A 23,723-nucleotide genomic window follows, 5' to 3' on the forward strand; every position below is an offset into this window, starting at 1 on the left:
GAGAATCTTCTGGAGAAAAAAACAAAGAAAACTTTGGACAGACAAGTTTTTGTGTCTAAATACTCCACGAGTTCAGTAAAAATCAAAAACATAATAACAAGACATTGGGAACTTCTCCAACATGAACCAGACTTTGGAGGTATTTTCTTGCAAAAACCAATGTTTGCGTATAAAAGATCAAAAAATTTGAAGGAGTTGCTGAAGACTCCAACCATCAGCAGGAGGCAGACATATAAAGGGATGAAACGGTGCATGAATTGCGTTCATTGTCATAATGTTATAGCTGGGACCACTTTACATCATCCACAGACTGGTAAGACTGTTGAACTGCATCATGATAGTGATTGCAACTCCAAGAATGTGATTTACTATATCAAATGCCCATGTGGCAAACTTTACGTTGGAAAAACGGAAAGGAAATTAAAAACAAGAATATACGAACATAAGAGTACCATTAGAAATGCCAAACACTGGTCAGAGAATAGGCACAACATTTCCCAAATGCAGTTTTCAGTCCTGGAGAGAACTGAACATCACGAAGGAGTGGATCTCACCAGATCCCTCCTGCAAAGAGAAATATTCTGGATTAGGTTCCTAGGGACACAGGAACCAAAAGGTTTAAATGAAAAAATTGATTACACATGTTTCTTGTAATTATGATACTGTATACCAGGTGAGGTACATGTAGAGGGTTTGGCAAGCAACTCTTTAGGATGAGTACACTAAGTATTGTAATGTTATACATGACGGATGCATCATAGTGACTTGTTCATTCATGTACTATGTCATTGTAATTGTTCATTGTAATTTTTTACAGATCAGTTCATTTTCGTGTTTGAACCACTATGTCCGTTAAGTAGTGACACCGTTTTTTCTTTTTTTCTTTTGCACAGCATGCTTTCTTAAATTCACCCTATTCGCGATAATTTTTTAACATTAGCGGTTTACACGGTCTTAGGTCTGTTTACGTATCATCTGTTGGAAGTTGAAAGATAGTCATGTGGATTAGACTGACCCAAAATGGCGACATTGGTTGATTCCGGGTAGTCCGTTTTCACTGTTGTGAGCATTTGTGAATGAGCATGGTGTTTTTAAACCGGAAGATCCGGTGTTTACATTGAATATCGAACCGAGTGAAGTATACGGAGGAAGTGATCAGAAACCTCGTGGTAGGTAGCAGCGTTTTTAAGACCCGTTTTTTGGCTTAAAAATCAGAGAGTGATGGTTAAGGATGGTTTTTATGCTCGTTTCAGGCAGTGGCCGGAAACTGTGACTAAGACGGAAACGCGGCTGTTTCCATACTAGAGAGCTGAGGTAAGAGAAGGCACCCCTTGGAGTATGCCATTGAAAGTCTTTGCACGTGTCACAACAGTTGTTTACAGAAAGGTATTTTTTTGTTCATAGGAAGGTCGTGTTTCTTTGGTTCTGTTGTGAGTATATCTTTTAGGTGGTTCACAGTCCACTTCAGAGGTGTGGTGGTGGTATATGTTCTTCACAAGTTCACGGTTAGGTCATCTCATTTGAAGCATCCTGACTAAACGTAAATGGATTATTGTTGCTTTCCCACATCCCCATGTTTTTCGAAATTGAATCTGACAGTATATATGTCATAAATCCAAGTTTCTGATATGAACTGTTCATATTTACAGGCCCCTGAGGAAGAGTCCAAAAGGGACTCGAAATGCATCGGGCTACGTCAACTGTATACTGCCAAGAAAGATTATGTTGAATTTGTGAAATGTCAATATTTGTTTTCAATATATTTCTGAGATTTATATAAATGAATTGATGATTAAAAATCATATTCTTGAGTTAAATTGGTTAAGAGTCACATGTTATGAGTTAGTTACATTGAAAATTGATTAGAATGTATGAAAACGTGGGGGCGTGGCTTGGACGCCGATCGGGATGGCGGCGTGAGCTCGCAGCTCCGCGCGGAATCCCGCTAATTCTCCAGTTTTCGGTACCCTGGGCGACCCGGAGGCGACGCACCTGCCCTCTGAAGTGTAAGGGGACAGCCGGGCACGATCGGCGAGTCGCTGGGGGACTGCTGGCCCCGAGGAGATCGAGTTGAGGAGACGGCCGAGGTGTTGCCGAGAGTGAGAAGAAAATGGCGGCGATGAGGCCGGGCGGCCCCGGACTTCAGTGTTGAGCCGAGTTGTCGCCGACTGGCAGGAGATCCTGCAACTGATAGTTCGGGACACTAGGAACAACGGTGCTGTGTCCAAAGACCAGGGGACGTTGACCCGTCCTGCCCAGTCCTTGGGAACCCTCGCTGGCCGCCGTCCCGAGATCTCTCCTTCCCCCTCAGGCTTCCGAGGGGGTCAGCTGAACAGGGCTCGCCAAGCTGGTCATTGCTCCTGAGGGCATTGGCGGCGACATTGGACACTGCCCGGTGCCGGGGAGCCGGCACGGAACCACGAGCGCAGACACTAGACGGGCACTTGGGCCTGTGACGCAGCACCCTGGAATGGCGGCGATCGGAGGGCTGATGGCCGAGGAGCGCGCTGAGGGGGACCCGGCGACATCGACTCGGATGGGCGAGATTCCTTCGCCGGAGTTGGACCAGGAGCAGCGTCTGAATCGACGTTTGGATGCCATACTAGATGCGATCACCTCGACCAAGGAGGCGCTGCATCAAGATATCGCCCAAGTGGCCACGGGCCTGGGGCTACTACGAGCGGACCACGCGAAGCTGGCGGACAGGGTCCAGGACCATGACCAACTGTTGCTGGACCTGAAGCCGTCGGTGGTGACGGCGGAACACAGGATCACGGATATTTTGGCCCGGCTGGACTCGCTGGAACGACGGGCGGAGGATGCCGAAGGCCGCAATAGACGGAACAACGTACGGGTCGTAGGCCTGCCGGAATGGATTGAGGGGGAGGATGCGGTGGCCTACATGGAGAACTGGTTCCGCACAGTGGTGGCGCCGGAGGGGCTTACTCCTTTCTTCACTCTGGAACGAGCTCACCGGGTGCCTGCTCGCCCGCCGGGGCTTGGCCGCCCCCCCCGACCAATGGTGGTGCGGCTCCTCCACTACAAGGACCGGGATCTCCTCATCCAGCGGGCTAGGATGTCGGACCCATATGAGGTGGAGAACAGTAAGGTCACAATTTTCCCGGACTACACCCAAGCGGTCCAGAAGAACAGGGCGTCGTTCCTAGCGGTGAAGAAGGAGCTCCGGGAGGAGGGCATCCAATATTCCCTGCTCTACCCGGCCAAGCTGCGGATCATACTGGATGGCACTACGCACTTTTTTCAGACTCCGGACGAAGTTTGGCAATGGCTGGAGTCGTACAGAGCGGGGACAGACAGGTCGCATAAAAGTAGGCGAGATCAGCCTAAGCCGCCCCGGATTAGGCAATCGCAGCGCATCAGGTCCCGCAACAGGCGCCAGCGGGAGAAGCGAGAGGCTCAAATGGAGGCGGAGAAGAGGGATGCACTCGCAGCGACGGCGGCCATTACAGGGTCGCAACAGACTAGTGAACTGGCAGAATCGGACTCAGGCGGGGAAGGCAGCAGGACGGGAGAAGAACTCTCAGAGGCGGAAAGCTCGAAGGGGCCGATAGTGACCCCACAAACATCGGATGGAATATTTTGCGGCTGAGACTGTTTTGGGACTTGATCGAGACTTCATGATAGGGTGGTATCCTGTTGGTGAAGAGCGGGTTGCTGGGTATGGGGGCTGAGTGCCTAGCAGGGGATGAAGGCGCGGGACGCGGGCTCCGCTAGCTGGGGTCGGCGGTGACTCACCCCCCTTGGGCCCTTAAGGCCTGCTGTGGTGGAGACCACAGGGTAAGAGTGTGGGAAGTTGGTTCAAGGTTTGGATGGGGGCGGCCATTGGGTTCGTGTGCTCTGTCCTGGGGAGTGGGGTTTGGGGAGTTTTTCTGTTCCGGGTGTGTTTGGGGGGGGGCAACTGCATTGGGGGAGTTATGAACCTTTATTATTTGAATCAGACTGGTCGATGTTGGAATGGGGACATTACCTAATTTGAAATGCCTGACGTGGAATGTCCGGGGGCTGCGTACTATGGTGAAACGTCACAAAGTTCATGCATACCTGGTGCGTAGGGGGGTTCAGATCGCTATGCTACAGGAGACTCATCTCACCGAAAAAGAGTGCGCTGCATTGCAAAAAAGATGGCGGGGCCTGGTAATTGGCACCACTTATTCAGCGTATGCCAGGGGGGTGTTGATCTGGGTGAGGGCGGGGATACCCTTTCAAGTGCTGAATCAAGTGGTGGACCCGGATGGCCGGTTCGTGGAGGGGAGGTTGTATGGAAGAGATGTGGTTCTCTGCTGTGTGTATGCGCCGAACACTGATCAAGCTCGATACTTTGATGGCCTCTCGGGGTCCTTGGCCTCTTTCCTGGCGGGCCCGATAGTGTTAGGGGGGGACTTCAATTCAATCACGGATGTCGCTCTGGATAGGTCCCATCCCCCCCTGGTGGACTCCCCGGTACGCAGGTTGGCCTTGCACAGGAAGGACTGGCAGGATAGATGGGGGTTGCTGGATGTTTGGCGGGAGCAGCACAGAAACGCCAGGGATTACTCCTTTTACTCTGCTCTCCACGATCTGCATGTCAGGATAGATTCGGTGCTCTGCGGAGGGTCCCTAGCCCCCTTGATTTCTCATACGGAGTACCTGGCTAGGACCATCTCGGATCATAATCCCCTATTGGTGCACATTCAGTGGCAGCGGGAGCGCTCAGCGATACCAACATGGCGGCTTCGGCCGGAGACGCTAGAGGATTCTGTGTTCAGAGACGCGGTCCAGCAAGGCATTGATAGTTATTTCGGCGTGAATGAGGGCACGGCTACGAGTAGGTCCATGGAATGGGATGCAATGAAAGTGGTGGTGAGAGGGGTGTGTCTGGGTAGGTTCTCGAATGCTCGCACGACTGTGTTGAATGCGCTCATGAAAGCGGAGGAGACTTTGAGGGACTTGGAGCGCCGCAGGCCGGCTAGGCCGGACTTGCAGACCCAGTTATTGGAGGCGAAGGAAGTGGTTGCCACTGAGACAGAACGTTTGAGGTGTTACGACTACAGGCAGTATATCGTCAGAGCACATGTGGAACGGGACAGATTAGCTAACCCGGAACTTAGGGGCTGCCCGGTCCTCAGCATTAGTAATGCGCGGGGGGAGATGGTGCACTCCCAGGCAGTGGTGTTGGAATGTTTCAGGGTGTACTATGAGGGTTTATACCAGAGTCAGCTGGGAGTGGGGGTTCAGGACATTGCAGACTACCTGGGGGAGAGGCAGCTTTCGGTCCTGGACGAAGAGGACGCGAAGGAGCTGGGTGGCCCGATCACGCTCACTGAAATACGGGTGGCCATTAAACACATGGCCCGTAATAAAACACCCGGGGTGGACGGATTGCCAATTGAATTTTACCAACAATATGTCGACAGTTTGGCTCCCAGGCTTCTGGTGGTGTATACGGAAGCTTTTAAGGCCGGGGAACTGCCTGGGTCCATGCGAGAGGCCTTGATTATACCGCTCTTAAAGCCTGGCAGGGATGCGGCGGATGTACGGTCCTATCGCCCGCTATCCATGTTGACGGTGGATTACAAGATTCTGAGCCGAATCCTAGCCACCAGACTGGCCCCGCACATGACGAGCTTGGTGCACAGGGATCAGGCCGGGTTTATACCCACGAGGAGCACGGCGCTGAACATTCGCCGCCTGGTGGGTATAATGGACGCCATCTTGGACGGGGAAGGAGCCCCGGCGGTCCTATCCGTGGACATCGAGAAGGCTTTTGATAGTTTAGAATGGTCTTTTCTGGATGGAGTGTTAGAGAGGTTTGGCATGGGAGAGGGGTTCCGCCAGTGGACGAAGGTCTTATATGCCTCGGCGACGGCGAGGGTGCGCTTGGGCGGTCTGGTGTCAGCGGCATACCCAGTGGGTAGGGGCACGCGACAGGGGTGCTCCCTATCCCCCCTATTGTTTGCTCTGGCGATGGAACCTTTGGCGGTCCATGCGAGGTCGGGCGACAGATACGCAGGGATAGCCAGCGGTGAGCAGCGGCATTATATATCGTTATATGCGGATGACCTGCTCCTGTACCTCGACAACACGGCGCGGGCCCTGGACGGAGCAATGGACCTGTTGTCGGAGTTTGGCCAGCTATCGGGCCTTAAGGTCAATTGGGCAAAGACTTGTGTGTTTCCGCTTAGAGCGGGATCGCCCGACCCTGGTGGCGATCTGGGTGTGGTCTGGGAGCCATCTTGTTTCACCTATCTAGGAGTCCGCATCTACCACGCGACTGCGGACCTATTGGAGGGCAACATTGGTCGATGTGTCCGGGCACTGAGGGGCAGCTTGTCCTTCTGGTCGACCCTCCCGCTGACGGTTCTGGGTAGGATCGCGCTTTTAAAAATGGTGGCGCTCCCCCGCTTTCTCTACTACTTCCGGACGTTGCCTGTCTGGATTCCTCAGGGGATCTTCAAAGACCTGAGGACAATGATCATTGGCTTCCTATGGGGGCATGGTCGCCGTAGAGTGGCGCTGAGCATGCTACTTCGCCCCAAGATAGAGGGGGGCATGGCTGTGCCCGATTTTGATCTGTATTATTTAGCGGCGCAGTTACAGGTCCTCACGCAGAACGTGGCTAGGGTGTTCAGGGGTCCGGAGGAGGACCGGAACCGGGGGATACCACGCCATGTGCTATCCTATATTATCATGCAACAGAGGCTCGAGTTGCGGGGCCTCACTATGGAGGAGCGGACGCTCCGGCTGTGCTGGCAGAGGAGCCTTCGGAGAGCGAAGGCGGCGCGGCCTTATGCACCGGAGATCCCGATCGGCATGCTGACGGCCTTGCCGCACGGGGGAGATTGGTCCCCATTGCTGGACTGGGAGGAGGCGGGCCTACAGGTAGTGGGCGACCTATACATAGATGGGGCCTTAGCACCGTTTGATGCGCTCCGGGAGCAGTTTGGGTTGCCCGACGGGGGGTTCCTTCTGCACGCGGCAGTGGTGGCTGCTATACAGAAGCACTGGAAAGGGGGGCTCATAGAACCGACAACGACTATGGCGTGCCAGTATGTGGTGATGGCGGCGGGTACGTTCAAGGCAGTGACATGCTTACATAATAGGATGCTGAATGAGGGACTGGAACCGCTCCAGAGGCTCAAGACTAAATGGGAGGAGAGTGTGGGCCGGCCCATACCGGACACAGCATGGGGCCACATCTTGCGGCGCACGTGGAAAGGCACGAGAAATGCGCGCTTCCAGCAAGTGCATTTCTACGTGCTTCATAGGGCCTAATTAACCCCTGAGAAAATACAGCGGCACTTTCAGGTACCGGATGCCCGATGCCCACGGTGCTCGTCTCCGGGAGCGGACATGGACCATTTGTTCTGGGGGTGCTCGCACTTGGAGGCCTATTGGGCGGAGGTGGGGGACCTCCTAAACGAAGTGACTGACAGGGAGGTGGACTTCGATATGGCGGCATGCCTGTTGCTCTGGTTCCCGCACACCAAACACACCAAGGTGACGAGCAAATTTATTGATCTGGGTCTGATACTGGCCCAAAGGGAAATATCGTGGCATTGGAAGTCCAGGGGGGGACCCTCACTGCGTAGGTGGAAGAATGAATTGCTGCGGTGGTCAGACTGCGAGAGTGTGCTCCGGATGAAACAGGCTGTCAAGACTGGGAATGAGAAGGCTTTGGATGCGGCGCGTGCATGGGAGTTAGTGGTGCAGGCCTTGCGTGATTCTTTGGTGGAGGATGAGGACGGTGGGAATTAGGCCAGCGGACACTGCGGGGCGAACACAACAGACTCATAATCCGCACTGTAGTGGATCCATCCAACACGTCGGAACGAAGCATACACCTTTCGCAGTTGCCAGGAGGGGGGGTATGGGGGGGTTGGTTAATGGGAGTTTGGGGTGGGTCGGAAGCCAAATAGATGGTTGCCCAATAGGGCACCTAGAATCCAATAGGATGGTGGAGTACTGTGCGGAGTGAGGAATGGCTGGGGGGTGCGGCCAGGCATGATAGACCTACAGTGTTCGGGGCAGGACCCGACATGGGCGGTACCACCGATAACCACTGGGAAGGCTGACGGAGTGTTGTTGAGGGTGGGGGGGTAAAAGCAGATACGTAAAACGATATATCAACCATGGTCCCTATGGGACGTGCACAGTGATGTTTTCCTATTGAGTGGAGTATCATGCCGCCCGGCCTCCGGGATGCGGGCTGAATGGCTGTGTACGATCTGTGTTCTACTATTGACCGGGGGGAGGTCACGAGTGCACTGGCTGACTACTTGTATTCTGTGGTTTCTAACTCTGCAATAAAAATATATTTAAAAAAAAAAAAAAAAAGAATGTATGAAAACGTTATGATTAATCTGGTATGATCTATCCACCAGCAGCAACAGTGCGCAGAGGTTGAGTGGTTCATTCACTCTAGATAGGTTGTTACGTTGTAGGCACGGTGTGTGGACAAACGTGCCACCTCCGCAGCACGCATGTGTTAGAAAGAGAAAAAAAAGGAAAAATAATTTCAAAAAAGAGGAGTGCTACCCACATTGAATTTTACAACAGGATAAGTGAAACATCATGCTACAAGTACCTCGGCCTCTTATTTGATAACAACAGCTCATTCAAGTCACACAAGGAGGAAACCAAAAGGAAAGGGATTGCCCTGGCAGCAGGACTCTTGCCCATATTTATGAATTTGAATGGAGGCATTCGATCATCCCGATACTAGAAATCGGCAGAGCAAACGTGGCCCCAAACCTGGCCTATGGCAGTGAGGCCCTTCGAGGCAGACACACACTGGCCCTGGACACTACGGTAGCCTGAATATATAGGCACATCTTACTGCTACTCCGACACACCTCACCAACCCAGATCAGGCTGAAGTTTGGACTAACAAAGCAATCCCACCCCAGGCGCACAGCTGTTGTCATCTTCTGCCATGAGCTCAAAAACACAGAGGAAAGATCCATCAACCATCATATCTGGGAAGAGACCACTAAAAAATCAAGCTCACCTGCCCGAGAGTATCTCAACTTGCTAGGATTGGCAGAATATGATCGATTTAAAAGAACAGTTTCAAAAATCACCAAAATAACTGCCTCACTAGAAGACAGGGCATCCTTAGAAAAATGTTCTCAGGCCTGCTTCATACTGAACTTTTAGAAGACTCAGACCACAGCAGTACTCCGGCGAAGTTTTAAACTCCAGGATAAAAAGAAACAAAATACTTGACTTACCGCCTGGGAATTCTAATGTCTCAATTGCACACCAGTCCCTGGCTGAGGGCTGAAGGGGATATGACCTGTCGGCTTTGTGGTCCACACCATCTGCCTCTGCAAGTCTTCTCTAAACATGCGGCGACCTGGCTGCGCCAGCTATGGAACCTGCAAGGGATGCGCTCCTGCAAGCAAGCCATTTTGGCCTGCCTTAACTCTTCAGATCAGAGAGCAATCTCCAGAACTGTAAAGTATATTCAGGGAGTAGAGAGAGCCCTGAAAAGGCAGCAGGTGCGCAGTCATCTTTGGACAAGCAAACCTACCCATTTCAGCTACTTGATCCACAGCGTGCTGCCAAATGGTCTTCTTCAAAAAGAACCCCAATTGCTGGTCAATGCTAGCAAACACTACTTAATTACAACAAACTGCATGTTCACATATGTAATAGCTTCTTTTGCACCAGCACTTTGATCACCGTTTTTTAATTCATGTTTTATAAGAGTTCAGAATTGTATCCAGACTTTTGCACATTGTATCGGTTTTATGATAGTTCCGATTTCTACCCAGACTTTAGCATATAGTAACGTTTTTAATTAATTTAACAATAAAGGCTGATTGGCTGCTCGATTAAACAAGTTGCTGCTTTGTTTCATTATTGTTAATACATGAAATGTTATGTATGTGGAGAAAAAAAACTTATCTCTGTGAGTTGCACAAGTGATGGTGCCTTGCAAATGATGAGGAATCAAAATGTATTGACAATAAGTAATAACATAGTTCATATTCACTACAAGGTGTATATCAATTTATGCAAGTGAACTTAAATACTTCCTATGATCTATTAATACCTATCCAATCATGGTAAACTCTATGGAGAACCATTAAATCATGGTTCTTTGTGTGTGGTATGGATTATTTAGGCTCCCGGTACTGTTCAGTGCTCTGCGGCATTATATTCTCTTCAGACACAATTTTTTATACAACAAAAAGAGAAAGGAGTAAGGTTCGTCTGAAATATGGTATAAGCACCCTAAAGGTCATGTGGCATCCCTTGCTGTGAAGAGCTAAGGTCAAAGATCATGATGATGTCACTTCTTGTGATGTTCTTAAAGTCAAGGGTCTATGATGCCACTCCTGCTACCCCTGATGTTTTGGTGAATTGACGTCCATCACCACTAGACAGCTACACCCACAAGCAGCCCACCAATTGCATAACATCATCATAGATCATGACCTAGCAGATGTGTGGCTGCTCAGACATAAAGATGCCGCTGAAGGTTCATGTACTACATATACCCATAGCACGTAGTCCCGGATAGACTACTGGTTGGTCTCTGGTGCTATATGGCCCGGTGTGGTGTGGGTAGAGCACCTGTCGAGAACGTGATATAGTGGACATTTCAGTGGAAGCAGCTTTAGTAATGTATGTGCCACGGTGTGCTCCAGAATGCACCACCAGCCTCACACCTCACCCTTACCACCCCCTGCTCAATGGGCGTGGCTCATTGCTACACTTGTTCTTTGGTGAGGCTTGGACTTTTCACAATCACTACAACTTCAGTCATGTGACAGTGATGGCAGCAGCCCCGCTCTGAAAATTCTTCCTGGCACAGGGGGTAGTCCAGGTGTGTCAGACCACACTGGAGTTCGTGTCCCTAAATAGACTAGGACTTTAGGGTGTTGGAGAAAATTCTTCCCTTTCGCAAGTTCCCTATCAGGGACTATGTGAGCCAAGCTGGCAAATGCCACTTAGCCTGGGGCCCAGGCCACGGCGAGCACACAAATGTGCGCCCTTCGAACTTCAAACACGTCGTACGTTAACCCATACCGACAGGGCCTGCGGCGTGATACACACGTGCGCTTCACCCAAGTGCCCACGGTGGCGGGGAGGGGGCTCACCAAGAAGCTATAACATGCCCCCATTCCATCAAGTGCCAAGAAGTTATGACGGGGGAAATCTTACACTCTGCAGACTGTACTATACATTCGTCCAAGCGCCCAGAAGCCTTGGCGATAGCAAGCAGGTAATCTGCAAACCTATAACATGCTATACATGTATCCACGCGCCCAGAGGCGGCCACCTTCGCCGTGAGTGCGCTACAGAGTTTCACTCCCAGCATGGCTGGTGGCAGCAGCTGTAATCTCAGCCCCGGCTCCTGGGTTATTTTTGGGCCAGTCCTGCTGGCTGAGGTCAGGAAAGTGTCCGGCCCAGGAATAGCCTCGGATCCTAGCTCACATACCTCGGGGTGAGCAGGATCTGATGTCGGAGCACAGCTAGCCCTTCACACACGTGCACGGTGGCACTCGCCTCTCACACTTCACTACTCTTACACGACAGCGGCACACTCTCCTGCGTCTACACTTATTCCCCACGTACACTCCTTGAAAACAAACATGCGCACACTCATGGTGGCGTTCAGACACACACTCACTCATACTACAACAGCCTCACGCACACACACCTGCACTGCACACATACACGTTCGCACACATCCATGGACCAAAGACCATCGATTCATAATCTAAAACGTTCACATTTACACCGGTTTAGACATGAGCACACACACTTTCACTCACGCATGTGGCAACACACAGGAGCCACATACACACACAAACACTCACAATCACACAATTCTATCTACCTAGAATCACCCTTTTCACACCTGTGTTCTTACAGATCACTTTATCACGCATGCATTTGTTCACACGACGCACTCACATTCCCACCTTATAGCTGGTTTACACGAATACCCTTCAGTGTGAGCACACTTCAGTTCAATCACACTTCCATTCACCCACACACTCCCATGAATGCACACCTCCACTCACACGCAGTAGCATTCACAAGCAGGTATTTTTACGCATGCATTCACACTCAGTTCCATTCATGAACACCTACCTTCACACATTTGCGCACGTGCAGACTTCTCTCTCTCACACACACGCACACAAACACGAAGGCTTTCGGGCATGCTGGCATTTCCCTACATTGGCCCGCACCCTCATTCACACGGGCATACCTTCCTATTTGCGCACACTTATATTCATACCGATATCCGACTCATGTTTATATCGGCTCTCATTTGTCATCGTGATCACGCACGTTTGCATTCTCACACACTAGAACCCCCACATACACCCACACTGCCTTAAATTCACCCATGCTTGAATTTGCACACACTAAATTTCACTAATTTACAGTCATTTGTACACACATCCACTCACTTTCTCTCACCCATGCATTAGCACACATTTATACTTGTACACACTTTCATTCACGACCTCTGTTATTCACACTTGCGCATCAACAAACACTTGAGCCTCCACTTTCTTTCACAAACATACATTTACCTCCCCTTTAACTCAGTGACTCACGAACCAATTCACACACCCCAATTGTCTCACTCTCTTCACACACATTCCAATGTGCTTACATTTGTTTCACAAACACTCAAGAATTCATACACATCTACATGCACACAACCCCATTTGTAAACACAGTTGCGCACACACCCCTGCATTCCCAGACACTCGAAAATTAACACACTTCAATTCGTGCGCACTTCAGTTTATACACTCTTCAGTTTGTGAATGCTTAATTTCAGACGCTACATTTGCAAATATACTACTTCACACTTGGCACACTCTCGTTACCCACACTTACATTCACAAACATACTTCAGCACAGACGTTTGGGTTCCTCTTTTGCACACCCACCCCTCTGACACACATACACTTGTTCACCCACACACTCACATTCCCACTCACGCCTACAGGTGGACACCAATCACACTGACACTCATATGTGCACAGCATGGCATGTGCACAATGATATTCCACGCCATCATATTCAACGCCATTGTATTTACATACCCTCGCGCATTTAGCCACATTTCATTTGCACACGTTCATTCGTTCACACGTTTGTGTACACACATACATGCAGTCACGGCGCTTGCATGTGCACACTTCAACTCACTTTCAGTTGCACTTTACTATCGACACACCCGTTCGCCCACAGCCACTTCACATATTTGAATTTGTAAAAGTTCGCTCACACGTTTCGCTCACACGCCAGTTTCCACCCCGTCCAATCATATTAATCAGCGCACACTCACTTATGCCCCATACTCACAATCGCCATCATAGTCCACGTCATGATATTCGCACACACTCGTTTTTGACACGTGCAACGTTGATATTTGCATTATCTTCTGCACCAAATGGAGAATTCTCTACTGCTAACCACTGGTGCAGACGGATAACGTGCATTTGTCTTCTAGTTCAAGTTTGTCAAGTGCTGTCGTTCATAAGTGACTGAGGGCCAGTGATTGGCACTTGTGAACGCTGAACACTTGCAAGCGCTTGTTGGAGAGGATGAGAGCTATTGTTATCATGTCATATTACGGCCACGGCTCCACCCCACTGGGCACACCTGCCCACAGACTCTGCGACCTGTTCCCCAGCTCCCTGCCCACCAGGATCCATTCCTGCCCGTGACGGGTTGATGGCAGTTCTGACCCTGTGCAGCGGCCCCCACCCCAACCCAGGGGCTGTGGCTGCCTGTTTGAGAGGAGAGAGGAGCCTTTAGCACGGGCTGCCACCTCAAGGTCGCCAGTCGGTCCAAATATGGGACCTGCCGTCCATCTATTTATAACAGGTTAGAGACGTCTAGTGACACGTTCTATGGACTGAGATCCCGCCTACCAAGACCCCTCCTCCTCTCAAACGGCCCCCTCTTCTTGATGGGGGAAAGTGCTGTTGTATAAAGCCCGCACTCAGCAAAAAAAAAGCAATTTTCAAAGGAATAAGAAGCTTCATTCGAAGCCATGTCCTATACTTTTCTGTACACAATCGCAGACTTGCACCCTGTGGCAGAATTTATGTCATTATTTGAGTAGAATCTACGCAGAACACCTTGAACTTTGAACCCCAAATTCTACTCCAGCCTCCAAACTACAACCTCCGCTTTCAGTCGAGTCCCACGGCCTGGTCAAACTCTCAACCCAACCCTAATCTCCAAGCCTAGCACGAATCCCAACCTCTTGAATAGGACCCTAACCCCAGTACTTAGCGCCCACCTGGAACCCAATCTCCCCAAAACCTTCAACCCCAGCATTAATCCCAACCACCTGACCTCAGCCGCAGGCCTGACTTGAAGCATCGAGCTATGCCCAACCCTAAACTCGAGCCCTCTCGCAGACCGCTACCTTCCAAGCCTCCCACCCTAAGGACACGATCACCCCATAACTAGCAGTGACCGTTCTGGACTCCCTAACACCGGCCTGAACCTTGACCTCCAGCGCAGTCCTCAGTCCCCATCTTTAACCCTGGGGTGACTCTGTGGTGCTGGTAAAACCAGAGAGTGTCCAGGAACCGCTCTTATCCCGGACTTTGGTTAGTCCCCTGGACCTCCAAGATGCCTTTTTCGAGGTCACTAATCCCACATCCCGGTCCACATGACCACAGCAGGGAGGACAGGCCCAGTGGCACCATCTGGGGGGATCCTCTGAGTCTAGAGGGTGGACTGGATTCTGGATCCTGGTGAGTACCATCCAACCGCCATCTGACATTATCCTACAACAGCCTAGACAGTTCAGTATCCTACTGCGGTCTGATACCCGCCATGTGTTATGCTAAAACAGGCTGATACTCGCAATGCAAAATCCGACCAGAGTCTGATAATCCCCCTACATTACTCTAGGACAGCCGGATGATCACAGTATAATCTCCTGCGGCAGTCTCATACTGATCCACTTTATCATACCCCGGTCTGATACGGTGCATTACTCTAGGACAGCCTGATGTTCCACGTATAATGTCCTACTGCGGTCTGATACCTGCCATGTGTTATGCTAAAACAGGGTGATACTCGCAATGCAAAATCCGACCAGAGTCTGATAATCACAGCACATTACTCGAGGACAGTCGGGTGCTCATAGTATAATAGCCTATAGCCGTTCAATAGTCGTGTACTTCATCACACTCCAGTCTGAAGCGGTGCATTACTCTCGGACAGCCTTGTGGTGCTCACAATATAACATCCTCTGGAAGTCTAATACTCGTGTGCTTTATCCTACCACTGTCGGATACAGTATATTACTCCAGGACAGCCTGATGCTCACAATGCAATACCCTACCAGAGTCTGATAATCACAGTATATTACTCTAGGACAGCCCGGTGCTCACAATATAATATCCTATGGCAGTCTAATACTCATATGCTTTATCTTACCCCAGTCTCATATGGTATACTACTCTAGGACAGCCTGATCCTCACAGTATTATATCATAGTGCAGTCTGATACTTACCGTATATTATCATGCGCAGCCAATACTCACAGTATCAGCTATTACGCCTGGATAACATGATGTTCACAGTACAACACACACAGTCTGGGAATCAGAGTACATTTTGCTAGAACAGTCTGATGCTCACAGTACAATATTCCTAGTATAATGGACGAATACTCATGGTACATTATGGTAGGACACCCTGATCCTCACAGTGCAATACCTTAAGGTAATCAGATACTTATAGTACAATATAAAAGGGCTTCTTGATACTCTATGATATACTTCTGACGGACTGACACTCACAGTAGATTGCCCTCACATGCTCTGAAACTCACAGTGGGCTACCCTCACATGTCCTGACACTCACAGTAGATTGCCCTCACATGCTCTGACACTCGAAGTGGATTGCCCTCACATGTCCTGACACTCACAGTAGATTGCCCTCACATGCTCTGACACTTACAGTGGATTGCCCTCACATGTTCTGACACTCACAGTAAATTGCCCTCACATGCTCTGACACTCGCAGTGGATTGTCCTCACAGGTCCTGACACTCACAGTAAATTGCCCTCACATGCTCTGACACTTACAGTGGATTGCCCTCACATGTTCTGACACTCACAGTAAATTGCCCTCACATGCTCTGACACTCGCAGTGGATTGCCCTCACATGTCCTGACACTCACAGTAGATTGCCCTCACATGCTCTGACACTTACAGTGGATTGCCCTCACATGTTCTGACACTCACAGTAAATTGCCCTCACATGCTCTGACACTCGCAGTGGATTGTCCTCACATGTCCTGACACTCACAGTAAATTGCCCTCACATGCTCTGACACTTACAGTGGATTGCCCTCACATGTTCTGACACTCACATTAAATTGCCCTCACATGCTCTGACACTCGCAGTGGATTTATATATGTGAGTACAACACCCAGGCAAATCATCAAATACCAACTAGCACATGAAAGGTGGCATGTGCCACACACAAATTAATAGTCAACTACTGTTTTTACACATAGAATACAATTTAATTCCTTATAAAAAACATAATATTGGATAAAATTGATACATGATTATAGACAATTGATAAATTATTTCAACATTATAGAATATGCATTTTTCTATACACAAAACACTTATTAAATAAAAAAGAACTATTAGATGGTTTCCTGTCTACGCGTTTCGACACCAAGCTGTGTCTTCCTCAGGACTGTACCATCGTTGTGCAGATCTTAAATGACGCCCAGAATGTATAGATCTTGTTTAAATCTTCACTAGTTATGCCTTGAGAAGAAGAGACATATAGTTTGCTGACATCAAATCATCGTTTACAATAGGGTAATATACCTCTGTGTGGTCACAATAGCGGAATATATTTTCTCTTTCCTATTAAAAGGTATGCTCTGTTGTTTCAGGGGTGCGGCGTCGCGTAGCTGTAGTCTAATTGTATTTGTTAGGTTAAGCGGTCTGTTATCCTGTTCAGTAGATTGCTTTCTGCAAGTTAATACAGGAGCGCCATGTAGTATTAGTCCGGATGTAGTCCATAGACAGAGTTGTCATATATATAGTCCTGATTGGAGTTGGTCCTCGTTTTACTCTATCAAAGGCGCCGTGAGGTATAAGCCCACACGAACATCAGAGGTTTTGCAAACGTTTATCTGTATTCTGGCAGATTCAAACGGACCGGTTGCGGCGTGTTTCCGGCGGCATCTAATGTGTCGGCAAAGAGTCGCAGTGGATTTCCCTCACATGCTCGGACACTCACAGTAAATTGCCCTCACATGCTCTGACACTCGCAGTGGATTGTTCTCAGATGATCTGAGACTCACAGCAGATTGCCCTCACATGTCCTGACACTCGCAGTAGATTTCCCTCACATTCTCTGACACTCACAGTAGATTACCCTCACATGTCCTGACACTCACAGTAGATTGCCCTCACAAGTTCTGACACTCACAGTAGATTGCCCCCATGCTCTGACACTCACAGTAGATTGCCCCCAAGCTCTGACACTCGCAGTAGATTGCCCCCATGCTCGGACACTCGCAGTAGATGGCCCTCACATGCTCTGACACTCGCAGTGGATTGCCCTCACACACTCTGACACTCACAGTAGATTGCCTTCACATTTTCTGACACTCACAGTAGATTGCCTTCACATGCTCTGACACTCGCAGTGGATTACCCTCACATGTTCTGACACTCTCAGTAGATTGCCCTCACAGGCTCTGACACTCACAGTAGATTGCCCCCAAGCTCTGACACTCACAGTAGATTGCCCCCAAGCTCTGACACTCGCAGTATATTGCCCCCATGCTCAGACACTCGCAGTAGACTGCCCCCATGCTCTGACACTCGCAGTAGATTGCCCTCACATGCTCTGACACTCGCAGTGGATTGTTCTCAGATGATCTGACACTCACAGTAGATTGCCCTCACATGCTCTGACACTCGCAGTGGATTGCCCTCACACACTCTGACACTCACAGTAGATTGCCCTCACATGCTCTGACACTCCAAGTAGATTGCCCTCACATGTTCTAGCACTCACATTAGATTGCCCTCACATGTTCTGGCACTCACAGTAGATTGCCTTCACATGTTCTGGCACCTACAGTAGATTGCCCTCACATGCTCTGGCAGTCACAGTAGATTGCCCTCACATGTTCTGGCACTCACAGTAGATTGCCCTCACATGCTCTGACACTCACAGTGGATTACCCTCACAATTCCTGACACTCACAGTAGATTGCCCTAACATGCTCTGACACTCGCAGTGGATTGCCCTCACATGCCCTGACACTCACAGTAGATTGCCCTCACATGCTCTGACACTCGCAGTGGATTACCCTCACATGTCCTGACACTCTCAGTAGATTGCCTTCACATTTTCTGACACTCACAGTAGATTGCCTTCACATGCTCTGACACTCGCAGTGGATTACCCTCACATGTCCTGACACTCTCAGTAGATTGCCCTCACATGCTCTGACACTCACAGTGGATTGCCCTCACATGTCCTGACACTCACAGTAAATTGCCCTCACATGCTCTGACACTCACAGTGGATTGCCCTCACATGCTCTGACACTCACAGTGGATTGCCCTCACATGCTCTTACAGTTGAGATTGCCCTCACAAGCTCTGGCACTCACAGTAGATTGCCCTCACATGTCCTGACACTCACAATACATTGCCCTCACATGCTCTGACACTCACAGTAGATTGCCCTCACACTCACAGTAGATTGCCCTCACATGCTCTGACACTCACAGTAGATTGCCCTCACAGGTCCTCACACTCACAGTAGCTTGCCCTCACATGCTCTGACACTCACAGTAGATTGCCCTCACATGCTCTGACACTCATAGTAGATTGCCCTCACATGCTCTGACACTCACAGTGGATTGCCCTCACATGCTCTGACACTCACAGTAGATTGCCCTCACATGTCCTCACACTCACAATAGATTGCCCTCACGCGTCCTGACACTCGCAGTAGATTGCCCTCACATGCTCTGACACTCCACGTAGATTGCAGAAACATGTTCTGGCACTCACAGTAGATTGCCCTCACATGTTCTGCCACTTACAGTAGATTGCCCTCACATGTTTTGGCACTCACAGTAGATTGCCCTCACAATTCCTGACACTCACAGTAGATTGCCCTCACATGCTCTAACACTTGCAGTGGATTGCCCTCACATGCCCTGACACTCACAGTAGATTGCCCTCACATGCTCTGACACTCGGAGTGGATTACCCTCACATGTCCTGACACTCTCAGTAGATTGCCTTCACATTTTCTGGCACACACAGTAGATTGCCTTCACATGCTCTGACACTCGCAGTGATTACCCTCACATGTCCTGACACTCTCAGTAGATTGCCCTCACATGCTCTGACACTCACAGTGGATTGCCCTCACATGTCCTGACACTCACAGTAAATTGTCCTCACATGCTCTGACACTCACAGTGGAATGCTCTAACATGCTCTGACACTCATACTAGATTGCCCTCACATGCTCTGACACTCACAGTGGATTGCCGTCACATGCTCTGACACTTACAGTGGATTGCCCTCACATGCACTGACACTCACAGTAGATTGCCCTCATATGTCCTCACACTCACAATAGATTGCCCTCACATGCTCTGACACTCACAGTAGATTGCCCTCACTAGATTGCCCTCACATGTCCTCAAACTCACAGTAGATTGCCCTCACATGCTCTGACACTCACAGTAGATTGCCCTCACATGCTCTGACACTCACAGTAGATTGCCCTCACATGTCCTGACACTCACAGTGGATTGCCCTCACATGCTCTTGACACTTACAGTGGATTGCCCTCACATGCTCTGACACTCACAATACATTGCCCTCACATGCTCCTGACACTTACAGTGGATTGCCGTCACATGCTCTGACACTCACAGTAGATTGCCCTCACATGCTCTGACACTCACAGTAGATTGCCCTCACATGCTCTGAGTGTACAGTAGATTGCCCTCACATGCTCTGACACTCACAGTAGATTGCCCTCACATGTCCTGACACTCACAGTAGATTGCACTCACATCATCTGACACTCACAGTAGATTGCCCTCACATGCTCTGACACTCACAGTAGATTGCCCTCACATGTCCTGACACTCACAGTAGATTGCCCTCACATGCTCTGACACTCACAGTAGATTGCCCTCACGTGCTCTGGACCTCACAGTAGATTGCCGTCACATGTCCTCACACTCACAGTATAAACCCTCACATGCTCTGACACTCACAGTAGATTGCCCTCCATGTCCTGAGACTCACAATACATTGCCTTCACATGCTCTGACACTCACAGTAGATTGTCCTCACATGCTCTGACTCTCACAGTAGATTGCCCTCACTTGCTCCGACACTCACAGTAGATTACCCTAACATGCCCTGACACTCACAGTAGATTGCCCTCACATGCTCTGACACTCACAGTAGATTGCCCTCACATGCTCTGACACTCACAGTAGATTGCCCTCACATGTACTCACACTCACAGTAGATTGCCCTCACATGCTCTGACACTCACAGTAGATTGCCCTCACGTGTCCTGACACTCATATTACATTGCCCGAACATGCTCTTGACACTTACAGTGGATTGCCCTCACATGCTCTGACACTCACAGTAGATTGCCCTCACATGGTCTGACACTCACAGTGGATTGCCCTCACATGCTCTGACACTCACAGTAGATTGCCCTCACATGCTCTGACACTCACAGTAAATTGCCCTCACATGCTCTGACACTCACAGTAGATTGCCCTCACATGCTCTGACACTCACAGTAGATTGCCCTCACATGCACTGACACTTACAGTAGATTGCCCTCACATGTCCTCACGCTCACAGCAGATTGCCCTCACATGCTCTGACACTCACAGTAGATTGCCCTAACATGTCCTGACACTCACAATACATTGCCCTCACATGCTCTGACACTTACAGTAGATTGCCCTCACATGTCCTCACCCTCACAGTAGATTGCCCTCACATGCTCTTGACACTTACAGTAGATTGCCCTCATATGCTCTGACACTCACAGTAGATTACCCTCACGTGTCCTGACACTCACAGTAGATTACCCTCACATGCCCTGACACTCACAGTAGATTGCCCTCACATGCTCTGACACTCACAATAGATTGCCCTCACATGCTCTGACACTTACAGTAGATTGCCCTCACATGTCCTCACACTCACAGTAGATTGCCCTCACATGCTCTGACACTCACAGTAGATTGCCCTCACATGTCCTCACAGTAGATTGCCTTCACATGCTCTGACACTCACAGTAGATTGCCCTCACATGTCCTCACACTCACAGTAGATTGCCTTCACATGCTCTGACACTCACAGTAGATTGCCCTCACATGTCCTCACACTCACAGTAGATTGCCTTCACATGCTCTGACACTCACAGTAGATTGCCCTCACATGTCCTCACACTCACAGTGGATTGCCCTCACATGCTCTGACACTCACAGTGGATTGCCCTCACATGCTCTGACACTCGCAGCGGATTACCCTCACATGTCCTAACACTCACAGTGGATTGCCCTCACATGCTCTTGACACTCGCAGCGGATTACCCTCACATGTCCTAACACTCACAGTGGATTGCCATTACATGCTCTTGACACTCACAGTGGATTGCCCTCACATGCTCTGACACTCACAGTGGATTGCCCTCACATGCTCTGACACTCACAGTAGATTGCCCTCACATGCTCTGACACTCACAGTAGATTGCCCTCACATGCTCTGACACTCACAGTAGATTGCCCTCACATGCTCTGACACTCACAGTAGATTGCCCTCACATGCTCTGACACTCACAGTAGATTGCCCTCACATGCTCTGACACTCACAGTAGATTGCCCTCACATGCTCTGACACTCACAGTAGATTGCCCTCACATGCTCTGACACTCACAGTAGATTGCCCTCACACGCTCTGACACTCACAGTAGATTGCCCTCACATGCTCTGACACTCGCAGTGGATTGCCCTCACATGCTCTGACACTCACAGTAGATTGCCCTCACGTGTCCTCACACTCACATTAGATTGCCCTCACATGTTCTTCTAACACTCACAGTGGATTGCCCTCAGATGCTCTGATACTCACAGTAGATTGCCCTCACTTGTTCTTCTGACACTCACAGTGGATTGCCCTCACATGCTCTGCCACTCACAGTAGATTGCCCTCACATGCTCTGATACTCACAGTAGATTGCCCTCACATGCTCTGACACTCGCAGTGGATTGCCCTCACATGCTCTGACACTCGCAGTAGATTGCCCTCACATACTCTGACACTCGCAGTGGATTGCCCTCACATGCTCTGATACTCACAGTAGATTGCCCTCACTTGTTCTTCTGACACTCACAGTGGATTGTCTCATGGCAGCTTGATCCTCGCATTCAATATCCCACACTAGTGCGAGTCTCCAGAACATGACTTGACCCTAGGAGCGGTGGATACCTACGGTGCGCACACTGTTCTAACGCGGCCGTACACTCACCGGTTAGGGTTACTCTCTCATGGCACCCCGATACTCGCAGGGCAGAATATTTAACCCTCAACACCGACTATTCTCAGAATGTTAATAATCTGAAACGTTTGCGGTTATGGCTCTACGGCCCGGCGCCGTCACCTCCGCTGCAGCGCCCCTCTTATCACGCCCCTGCCCACCACCGGAGCCTTCATTACTCATCCGGGCCCTTCCCCGGAGGCCTCTCTCTCATACCCTCCACTTGGCCTGTCTTAAGAGGTCTCGTGTAAAGCCTTCATGGAGCTCGTAATGGATGCCCCTTGAGGGTCTCCCTCGTCCAGTATGCCCGCGTGGGCCTCTTCTTTCCCTTACCGTGCCTTCACGTGGGCCTTCTTCGGGGTCTCCCTCCTGTCCAGCTGTTCAGGGATGGTGGGCTCCGTCCGGGGCACAGGGAGGGGTCGGAGCGAGAGAGCTGTGGGCAGAGGGACTGTCACACCGGGACTCCACCTCGTGCCCAGCCTGGGCCTGGCCTCCAATCCGAGCTCAGGAACTCGCCCCCCACGTGGTGCTCTGCCCGCCCCCCGTGCACAAAGTTATGGCACAGGGACAGGTGCACATGTCACTAAGCATACCCGACCGTGCCTGCTTCACAGGGTCTGTGACAGGGCTCTTCATGGATGGAACCCTGCCAGGCACTGAGGACAGCCATTCATTATGTAAATGAGCCTCATTTAGAATGATTATATGTACATTTATCTCTAGACAGTTTTAAAAGTTGCAATACCCGGGCTGGGATGGTGAGGCGCGCGGGTTGTGCTAATTAAAAACCTTTCAGAAAGGTTGGCGAGTGTGAACCTGCCTTTAGTGTAGTGATGTGGGAGGTGGCTAGGCTGCTGCAAATAACACTGGTCTAATAACAAGGCTGAATTTGTTGGGCTTAAGGTTTTTCTTATGAGTCTGTTACGAATGTTGGGATTTGACAAATGCCAAGGCAGACTATTTTTAATTCCACTAAATGCCTGTTCCGCCCTCCCTAGACTTCCTGCCTCTTTATCCTCTTGCTCTTGCAGGTTCTTTTTCATCTCTGCTGTCTCCCTTGGCCTCCGCTTTACTATCTTTCTCTTCCCCTTTCATTCCATTTGATGCCTTTCTCTCTCAAGTTCA

At 50.0% G+C, this 23,723-nt stretch overlaps 1 protein-coding gene across 1 annotated transcript in view; it reads right to left on the minus strand.

Moving 5' to 3' along the window:
* Positions 1-23,076, minus strand: part of LOC147730901 (kelch-like protein 31) — an 81,080-nt gene extending 58,004 nt beyond the window's left edge. Inside the window, exon 1 of the mRNA XM_086955793.1 lies at positions 22,932-23,076. The gene's annotated coding sequence lies outside the window, so the exon portion shown is untranslated. The remainder of the gene's footprint in view (positions 1-22,931) is intronic.
* Positions 23,077-23,723: the final 647 nt, after the last annotated feature.

This window comes from Lissotriton vulgaris, chromosome 2_1, assembly GCF_964263255.1.
Source record: "Lissotriton vulgaris chromosome 2_1, aLisVul1.2, whole genome shotgun sequence".
Taxonomy (NCBI): Eukaryota; Metazoa; Chordata; class Amphibia; order Caudata; family Salamandridae; genus Lissotriton; species Lissotriton vulgaris.